Raw genomic sequence first — 8,133 nt, forward strand, 5'->3', positions numbered from 1 at the left:
GCAGGGGGCGCGAGGGGGGGGTCTGACTCTCGGCTGCAAATTTCAGCAATTCTCCTTCCCTCCGTGATGTGATGGATATTTTGCGGGTCCCAGCGCTCCTGTTTCACACTGAGGCCAATCAGCTGATGTTCCCCCCAGAGGAGACGATGGTCTGATTTCTGTTTTCCCACTCCATATCAACCTGTCAATCAGCATGTGTGTGTGTGTGTGTGTGTGTGTGCGTGTGGCCACTGACACCATACCATTATTCCTTCACGTTGCAGATTTTCTAAATCCGCAACATGAGGAGGACTTTTCAGACATGGAGGCTTTTTCCAGCCTGTGTGTTTGCAGACAGTGATGAAGAGGTCTGGAGGTCTGGGGGTCTGGGGGTCTGGGGGTCTGGTCCAGCCTCAGCCTGTGTTGGCTGCGTGATGGATGTGCGACCCCCTCCTCTCTCCCTCTCCCTCCCTCCTCGCCGGCTTGATGAACAAGCTCATTACTCCGGCGCTGACATAGAAAAGGGAGGCCAGTATATCTTCTGGGTGGACTCTGAACAGAGAGACTCTCCTCCTGGCAGACTCCAGCCCCAGGTTATGTAACGCCGACACAGGTGGCTCCGTGCCAGTGTTTTCACCGAAGAACCCCGCCGCCCACACTGGGATCGTCTCCAAGACGCCGTCACGGCCGCAGACGTGGAGAAATTCTTTCTCTCCAGCGAACCGAGACTATCTCCACTCCCATCCTGTCACCATGCTGCCGTCAACAGATTGAAGAGGGTCTGGGGCCGTCGGAGAGACCGGCGGCAGCACGTACAGTGAATACCGCCATTGTTCTATTGAAACAGCCTGATTTCATCTTCTTTCTTTTTTTTATGTCTTTTCGCAATATTTCGTAATCTTCATCATTTCTACCTCATTTACTGTTACTTTCATTATTTCTTTCATTCAAGATTGAGGGCGGAGGGAACTGCTGGCCTAGAAACGATTCAGATTGGAGCTTTTCAAGACGGATTGGAACTGAAACCTGAAACCCAAATGGTCTAGCACTCTTCAAAATCGACTTTACATTATCAACAAAGGTCTCGATAATGTAGCCACATCTTGAAAGCAGCCAAAAAGAAAACCTTCTCTCATTTGCAACAAGCTCACACAGCAACATTGTTACCATTGTTAACTTCTTTGCGGCAGAGAGACGTACTGGGGAAAACTTTGCAGAACATGACTGAGCAAACGAGCTCTTTCTGAAGTGAAACATGTCCCTTTATAGCGCTTTGGCAGAGGGAGAGACTCCCTGAAGCCGGCGCCGTTGCCGGGGCTCCATTTGGCAGCGCTGTGGCGCCGCGGTGTCCTTAAGGTAACCCTGAGCGAGACAATGAATTCATTTGTCAAGCTGTGCAGGTTTTTGTTCCAACATTAAAGGTACTATCGATGCACTTTCCAGCATTCAAAGTTGCCAGGGCTACATGTCGAGGCTGTGCTCTCGGCGGAGCCGGCCGCTCTGACAAACCTCTGGGCAGCTCCTCGCCTGGCGGGGAAAAAAAAGAAAAGGGCCGTTGTGTCTCCAGCTGAGCCGCTGGCGTCGTGTAAAAACAGAAAACCGAAAAATCAGAGCTTTGAGCTGTTAAACCTTTAGGCACTGAAAATCAATTCGGTCAATGCGTACAAAAAAATAAATCTTGCGCGTTCTTTGATGCAAAATTGTTTGGAGGATTGTGAAAAGTGCAGCTGTTCAGCTGTTTTGTTTTGTGTTTTTTTGTGTTTTTTAAGTGCAAAGTACTTTCTGTTTTGTTTCTTGGTTGCCGCCATCCATTGGTGAGCGATGCGAAAGAAACTTTCACCATCTTGTTTCACCAGCAACGATACAAAAGCAGCTGTTCACTCTCACACAGCCAATCAGTGGAGTTCGGCTGCTGATTGGACGCTGCTTTCGCATTTTCACTGTTGGAGTGGAATGATTCCTTTGTGTTTTGTTAAGCTGCGTTTTGGTTAAGTTGTACAACTGTCACTCGGTTTCTTCAACACTTATCGTCGCAACAACACGAGCGGAGAAACTCGACAAAAAGCCGCCGGTGACGACAGTCGGACGACTATCAGCGCTTCACGTTCCTCGGTCCTCTCCCAAGCCTGTTTGGTTTTTCCCTGCTTTGCTTCCTTTCACCCGTGTTGAAAAGAGGCTGAACTTTGATGGATGTACTCGCAGCGTCTGCCAGACTGACGTCATCTGCCGCTCAGCCTGCAGAGCCGAGCTCCCCTCTGTCAACCAGGTCTGTCACCACTTCAAAATCTTTATTAGCAGAAAAAAACTCTGCTCTTGGGATAGCCAATGAAAGCATTGTGGCAAAGTGTGTCATCGCCCTCTGTTTGCAGCGCACCACTCAGGCCACAACATGCATTTTCCTCCAGCTGCTTATTGCCTCCGTTCTCACCTCATTGAACTGTTTGCAGCCAGTTCGGCGTCTCCTCTGATTGGTTATCTCCTGACGCTGCTCTGTGCGGCCAGACACATCAGATTGATTTGCCATTATTTTGCAATTATGAACTTTTTTTTTTTCTTTTTTAAACAACAATCCCAACTTTGCAGGCTGGAGGTCGGATCGTAATTGGATTTTGAGAGCGATGTGCTTGTGTTGCGATTGTGCGCACTGGAGAATTGGGAGTGGAAACGGTTCACATCTGTCTGTCTCTCTCTCTCTCTCTCTTTCTCACTCACTCACTCCCCCTCCGTCTATCTCTTCCCCACACACCGGCCAAAACACGCTGCCTCCGCCCGTGTGTGTGCATGTGTGGCAGCGTGTGCAGCGGGGCTGCGGTGGTGTGTGTTTCTGCGAGGTTGTCGAGTGCATGTGTGGCGAGAGATGTTTTGTGTGCGTGTGTGCGTGCATCTACGGCGCATTGTCTGGACAGGGAAAATGAGAATGGATGGGATTGTAATTACTGAATGGAGATATCCACACAGTGTGAAATTAGAAAAGGCTGGGCGAAAACCTCCCACGGGCACAGCCGCAACAGACGGAGTGGTTGTCATGGCGATAGGTGGCGGCTTCGCAAACCTTCTGGGAGAGAGGTTTGAGCGCTGCCGCTTGGAGCTTCTGTGAGTGTGTGTGTGTGTGTGTGTGTGTGTGTGTGTGTGTGTGTGTGCGTCCGTGTGCTCCAGGTGTTTTTTTTGGGGGGGGAGCGCGTTGATAGATTTCAAAGAGGCGTGAAAAGTTGCTGTGACCTTGAAGAAACTTGGAGGCCGTGGTGTTTTTTTTGGTTGGTTTTTTTTTTTCAGATTGTGGAATTTGCTGCAAATCTCACCTCAGCCGAGAGCGAATCAGCTGTTTCCCCGGTTACCTTGTTATAGCCCTGGTTCCGTAGCCTCAGGAGGTTCACTGAGATTTAAGGTCTGAATCATCACTGAGCCGCCTCGAAAAGCTCCTTTTGGGGACTTTTTTGCAGCCAATATGAAGACGACCCGACTAATCCGTGCCACAGTTGGTCAGCCTGATCACAACTGGACAACATTTCCTCATGAAAATGAAGGGCAGAAAACACGACTGGCTTAAACTCTGCCCGCCACAGGGCGGTGACACACGTCAGCTGTCGTCCATCCCACCAATAAGAAGCAGCACCCCTGTCGACAACGGACTTCACTGACAGGGAGAAAATGTGATTGGGATGCATTGATGATGCAATCTCGCTGTCCTGAGTGTTTCCTACTGGATTGTTTTCATACGGATACATGCTATTAAGATCCACGGTGTCAGCGGAGGAGGACATTTTTTTCTTCACTCTCTGACGCTGGGTAAATCAGAAAAAACAGGTCAAAACAACCACACAGAAGTGTTCATTCAGCAGATGACACACTTTTTTATCATTTGAAAAGTGGGAGGGGCCAACTCAGGCATGGAAACACACAGAGGAGGCCTCTGAGTCATGTCCAAATACTGTTCTTGATGCAAGTCCAAACACCAGCAGCGTTGAGTCAGCCGGTCAATCAGCTGACACCGGGCAGCCGCTGCACGTTCACAGACACAGACACAGAAACACACACACACACACCAGCGGTTACCTCACATGGCATAAGCGAGATGATGTGACGCTGTGCAATGTTGACCTCAGGCTTCGAGGTAATTAACAGGTTCTCGGGAGGCTCAGAATAGCTGTCTGCACTCAGACAGACTCGGATTTTTAATGAACCCGCCAAAGCTTTTTAATCTAATTGTATTCACTCATTTTGGCTGCAAGCTGATGGTTGTGTCTTGGTCTTTCTTTAGCGCGCGTGTCGTGGGCGTTTCTCACTTTTTTTTTTTTTTTTGTGTGTGTCGACCCACACACTGAAAAACTTGTGTGCCGCACACCAACAGACTCACAATCAAATAGCAAACGGCTGCCTGAACCCCTTTATTCATTCACTGTCTAATACTGGATCAATTCCAATATATCGACGCTCATTCCAATTCCTTTAAAGATGTCGCTCTCTGCCCATATGAAGAAAAAAAAAAATCATTCCGTACATGAAAAGCAGATGATGGGAAAAGTTTCTCAAACCTCATTTAAAGTTCATGTTTGCGCCACTTGCCAACAGCGGACCACTATTTTTAGTTACGATGGGATCAGTACGCTGCTATGTCATTATTTTCCCATCATACCATCCTGCAGGCCTTAATCCCTCCTCCATAATATTCTCCATATCAGATTCGCTGTTTTAACGCCTCCGTATAAACGCCTCCGTATAAACGTCCTTTTATTCCAGGTGAAGCCTTCTCGCTCTTGATGTCTTTGGAATTTTCCTCAAGAAGGACGTCCGCACACACGGGCCCCATTTGAGCCCCCAGCGAATAATCCATCCCCCTCATTCCGGATCACACAGGAAGGACGGATGTGGCCGTCTGTTCGCCAGCTTATTTTCCCAAGATCCCCTCTGCTTGTTGTTCACAGCGCGACCCGGCTCTTCTCAGGACTCCCAGGAGACTCGTGTTGCAACAAACTGCGGCGGTGCATGTAAACAGCGGCCCGGCTTAGCTGATGTTTACCCCACAACTCCTATAGGTTACTGTCGTGTCTGCGTACCACACACACGCGCACAGACTGGACGCAAATGCGTATATGTCCAGTGATAGTTGGCTGACGGCAGCGGGGAACGGGAGGAGGCGGGAGCTCCAAGGATGCGGGGTCATTCCTGTGGGCCAGAACGAAGCCCCTGCAGAGACATCAAGCTGCGGCCGCAGCTCGTTTAAAGCTGCTGGTCTCTGACAAAAGGAAAAAAAAAAAAAACTTTCTGGTTGAACAGCTGCTGAACAGAAGTACAATTAGCGGCTGAAGCGGCACAAATTTCCCACAGGAGTTGATGAAAATCAAAAACGGAGCTCCAAACAGAAGAGAAAGTGTGTATGTGGCCCAACTGATGGAAGGTGATGCATCTGCTGCAAATCAGCCAGATGAACTCCTTCAAGTGGCGTTTGAGCTCGAAAGCAGAAATGCTGAGGACCACTTTTCAATGGCAACATTCTGTGGATTTTATTTTTTTCGGGGGGGTGGGGTGAAACAAGTAAATTACACGGTCGGAAGTTTCCCCTTAAAAAAAAAAAACAAGCAAACAGTATCTGCTGTCTTTTGTCCCTTTGATATGTTACACGACAACGTAACACATCTTTGCTGCATGTCTATCGTGATCACAGGTGAAGCTGCGTCCCTGGTCTGGAACCCTCAGGTCTCTCTTCCAGAAAGAAGTCATGCTTGTCAAGAGGAGCCAGAGAATCTGCAGACTATTGGTGTCCAATGCCATCATTAATCATTAATTGGATATGTCGGACATCTAAACACAGCCAAATCTTCACTTTAAGAGCTGATTTCTTTCTTCTTTTGTTTTCTGATTTGCGTGCAGGAGCAATTTGGACCAGCCAGTGTCCAACCGTCCGTGCCTCTGCATACGCATCTCATAGATGAATTAATCACCTGGCCATGGACGCGCTAATCTGCTGGTTGGGAGTCTAACACGATTTCCTCTGTGTCACTTTATTAGCTGCACAAAGCAGAGAATGCAAACAGTCCCATAGCCGACATCCAAATAAAATTAAACCTTAATATCGCCGCTAATTTGTTTACTTTCTCGACTTTTAGTGGAGCAAAAAAAAAAAAAACAGAATAACAAAACGAAAACAGCTTTGTCAGACAGTTGCAAGTCTCCACCTCTTTTCAGACCTTTATTTTGCAGGGGTCAGCTGTTCGCACTCACTTGCTCGATCACGACACGCACGCTCGAGTGACAAACGCTCCACGGTTTGATACGTGCACCCCTCCACCCCAATATCCGGGCACCGGCAGCACACAACCCCATCCGCGCTGAAAAACTCTGTACCAAAGCAACGTAAACAGCACGTCGTTCCCATGCCGTTTGATCATCCAGTCAAACCCTCCGAGGTGCCGCTGCCACGGCTGGGGGTGGCCCGCGCTCTGCTACAATAATAAGCACGCTCTTTTTTTTCTCCCCCCCCCCCCCCCCCCCCCCCATTTCACCTCCTCGCTTTCTCTCGTTCAGTTTTAAGGATTGAGGTTTTTTTTTTTTGAAAAAGAATAATAAAACAACTGTCAGCTAATTGGCAAAAGGAACGCGCGGTGAAAAGAATGTTGGGGGGGGGGGGAGAAGAAACTACAAAGCGTCTCCACGAGGGAAATGCAGACACTACGCAGTGAGCACACGCGTACGCACACGAGTACGCACACACTTTGCGCACACACACACACACGCACACAGCGGGGCTTTAAGGGCATTCTCTAGCTGCGGTGCGATTCCTCCCAGACTATACTTTTATGCTTTCATTGTCGAATTTTTCATTCATCTTTTCCTTCGAGATGCCGAGGGATGCCGCTCCAACGCTAATGCAACGTCGCCGCGACTCGTCTGAGAAAGTTAACTTGGTGTGGCGTTGGCGACGCCGCCGAGCCGTCCAAGACAACGCCAGGATGGAGGTGGACGGCAGCGATCAGAGAGGTCGGGCCGTGGGTGTATTACACTGTAACCTCTCCAGTGGGCCCGAGAGGTACTGCAGCCAAAAATCCCACGCGGCCCGAAAAGCATTTTTCCCATAGGCTGCAACGGTCATATAAACAGCTGTAAAATTAATGGAGAACGGCTGACAGGATGACCTCTGACCTTAAACACAGTTCACAATAAATATTTCTATTGTAGTTTTTTTAAGACGTTTTTTTAAGACGTTTTTTTTTTTTAAGACAATGACTTTCAATTTGATATGAAAAATGTATAAAGACCATGAATTCCCCAGAAAAGAGTTTATTCTCAGTTTGGCGTCACAGCGTCGCACGTGCTCTCTGGAACCAGGTTGGGCAACTTTATAGCTCTGACAAGTGTGATACACTTTTGGGGCTTTTCCACTGGCACCATTAGGTGGTAGTACCGGGTACCGGGTACTATATTAGTACCTATTGGAGCCCAGATGAGTCCAGCGCCGGCACACAAAAATGGCAAAATGGTTGTACGTCACCCTTTTTTTGGGCGCCCGACACCCGAGAGGTGTGTCACAGAAAACAAACATCTCTACATGACGTGTAACATCTTTGATTTTCATTGGGGGAAAACCCATAGCATGTCCTCAAAATGGTGAGAAACACTCAGCTGTTTGTTAGGAATGTCGACAGGACCACGGCAAGCGTTGGAAAGCCGAACAGCTGGGACGTCGTGGCTGGCATCCGCGCAGGCGGCTGAAGCCAAGACAATGATGGCGAGCGGGCAGGCAGTGTGTTTGCAGATCTGGCAGCTGCTGAGTGTCACCGCATGCTGGCAGAGGGAGGAGACCACGTAGGGATAAACCGGGGCAGCTCGCTAGAAAAGGAGGGGGAAGTCAGCAGGAAGAGCTAGAGCAAATCATCATTAATGTTTACACGGCGTAATGTTGTAAGATTGTGCGTCAGCTAAAACTGTCACCTTTTATTTTGTTCCTCTCATTCCATTCTGGGCGTCCTCTCTGCGAATCGACTTGAAAGAAAAACCTTTGCGCCTGCAAAACACTAGCGCGCACCAAAAGACTTCACACTTGATCGGCACATAAATAAACAGCAACACGAAGCTCCTCGTCCTCTTTGTTTCTTTTCCCGGGCGCAAGACGTTGCACGGAGGCGATGACACACTATCACCGACTACAATGACCACAAA

This window comes from Nelusetta ayraudi, unplaced genomic scaffold (genome assembly GCF_046127955.1).
Source record: "Nelusetta ayraudi isolate G7.1 ecotype Tasmania unplaced genomic scaffold, CSIRO-AGI_Nayr_v1 ptg000081l, whole genome shotgun sequence".
NCBI classification, from domain to species: Eukaryota; Metazoa; Chordata; class Actinopteri; order Tetraodontiformes; family Monacanthidae; genus Nelusetta; species Nelusetta ayraudi.